Source organism: Macrotis lagotis, chromosome 6, assembly GCF_037893015.1.
Source record: "Macrotis lagotis isolate mMagLag1 chromosome 6, bilby.v1.9.chrom.fasta, whole genome shotgun sequence".
Lineage (NCBI taxonomy): Eukaryota > Metazoa > Chordata > Mammalia > Peramelemorphia > Peramelidae > Macrotis > Macrotis lagotis.
The window spans coordinates 183,109,438-183,112,238 of NC_133663.1; positions in this window are offsets into that span (position 1 = coordinate 183,109,438).

The window sequence follows — 2,801 nt, forward strand, 5'->3', positions numbered from 1 at the left end:
ACTTGGAAAGATGAGTCTTCTTTACTTTAGACCCAATATTCAATCCTCTGTGCCACCTACTGCCCTCATCTACAGGAGATCTTAGAAATGACTTGTACTATCATCTACTAAAAGAATTGACTCTAATATAGTGAGAGAAGCTGAGATTTTTAACTTTTGATTTGAGGAAAAACCAGGAGTTGAAGAAGACATGCAAAGTCATAAACTGAGTTGGTTCTAGAGACAAGATGAAGCTGGACACATTTTCAGGTTAGCCTGAAAAAATGATGGATTAGAGATTATAGCCCAGTTATTACCTTGAATGTTGGGAAGAGCATTTTAGGCCAAGTTAGGGGTATCAGAATAAGATTTCTATATTCTATAGAAATAGAACTTCATTCTGTGAATAATAAATGCCAAATATTTTATTTGACCTTTTTACACCTAAATAAAAGCAAAACTTAAAAAAGAAAGTACAATGTGTCTTTCTGGGGGAACATAAACTAAAGCAAAAGGTTAAGAAAGAATTGGATGTTGCATAGAGGAACAATGAAAGCTAGATGCCTGCCAAGGTCCCTTTTAGCTCTAAGTTAAATTCTATGAAGGAATTATACTTTGCAAACTTTGGGTAAACAGCAAAGGTCTTGTCTTGGGGACAAGAACTATATCTTTCATAAATTGTTTATTTCACCCTTCACAAACACACATGAACCTAGCATAATTCTCTCCACATAGTAGGTATTTCATCACAAAAATGGAAAGCATAACAAATTTCTAAGTGTGATAGAACTATAACTCAAGGGGACTTCATGGTTTCTTTTCTTTTCTATTTCTTTAGCTCTTCTCCTGCCAAAGGTCTTAATTCTTCAAAGGTTGAATTTGACATCTTTTGAAACTACTTGGGGAGTGAGAAGGGCAGAATGACTTAAGATTCTTACCTCCACATTACTCACATGAAAATATCAAGTATGAACTCAGCTCTTATTTCCTTTAGTTTTATTACTTCTGTTCCCTGGCCAGCAGGCACACGCTTCCAATCACCCACCCACATCCACTACATATATCATATGTGCATACCAAAGTGATCATTACCGCATACAACCCAGAGAGCAATTATCAATGGTAGGAATATATTAGTGCAGACTAGCATTCATGTGGTGAATATTTTAAATCCTTGTGGTGGAGGCTGTTCCTTCTTTTTCTCTAGGGTTCAACATAGCACTTGCCATACCTCTCCCTTGTATGAAAGAAAACAAATCTAAGGGGCTGGACAGAGTAGGCATTACCCTTTCTTTTACTTTCAATAGGAAAGCCAATGATGCCTCCTGCAAAATTCAGACTAATGCATTTTGACATGACATTGAAGAAAACAACCACACACATTCACCCTGTAGATGCTATTGTTGTTTAGTATTTGCAACTGAAAAATCCTTTCCATGACTGGCCTTTCATTGGTCCAAAAGCTATTTGAATGTTCCCATGCTGAGAAGGGAAAGTACAGGCATGGAGTGACAGGCTCATCTTGCTAATGAAGTAGCAAGGAGGCAGTAAATATGGGGGAGATGCCCAGGTAGGGCAGATAGACATTGTCTCCCCATACACAGTTCATCACATTTCTGCATAGGAGCATTTTGTGATCCATGTTTATGGACAAATGCTAGACATATGGCACACATTTGTGATGATCAATTTCTTCCTATTATAAAATAGGTCTTTTAGGAATAATATAATACACACATACATACACACACACACACCTTCTGATCATTTAATAAAAAATCCTTTGATTCTACAAAATATATACGGCCCAAATCCCTTCTCTAAATAGGACATATATTTCCTCATAAGAAATGAATTGTAGGGGGCAGCTAGGTGGCGCAGTGGATAGAGCACCAGCCCTGGAGTCAGGAGTACCTGAGTTCAAATCCGACCTCAGACATTTAATAATTACCTAGCTGTGTGGCCTTGGGCAAGTCACTTAACCCCATTGCCTTGCAAAAAATAAAAAAAAAAAGAAAAAGAAAAAAGAAATGAATTGTAGTTTAGAAGTGGTCCAGAGTTAACCAGAATAATCCTTTATCATCCCATGCTTCACATGGTCCCCTCCCTATTTCCAAGTTTGTCTTCCCTGTCAATCATGTCATGATAATCATGAACCATCATATAGGGATACATGTGAAAACTGAAAGAGGAGTAGTAAGAATAAGACCCCTCCACTTTGAATGCCTCTGAAGGGATATTCATTTGCTCTTTGTTCAGCTGCCTGAGGTAAGTTTCCTGAGTCAGATTTTCTCATGGAGCAACATCTTTTTGGGAGTCAGGCAGGCAAACAATTTTAGAAAGCCATATTTGTTTATACAATCAACTAGGAAGCAATTTAGTCACTTAGGAAATAGAGCAAAACTACAATTGACCTAAATTCGAATAAATTTGGAGTCATGATGCAACCTAGTTCTTTTGCTGTGCTCCAGAAGTACATGGATAACTAAAGAAATTCACTTGAAGAAATTAAAATATCATTAGCAACAGCAGCAGAAAGCAACAGAAACAGCCTTCAAGTACATCCTACACACATTGTAGAAATTGTAGGCAATTTTAATGGCATCTCCATTACTGAAGTAACAGTTTATATCCAAAATTATAATATTTGTACATTGCAAGATCTTCAGTCATAAAAGAAATTAATGGACAATAGTTATTAAATCCTATTGTTTCTAAATAATTTTGCCAGATTCAAGAGGAGAAAAAAATTAGACCTAAGCCCTGCCCTTATGGAGTTTATGTTCTAAGAGGAAGACATCTCTCTCACACACATACACACA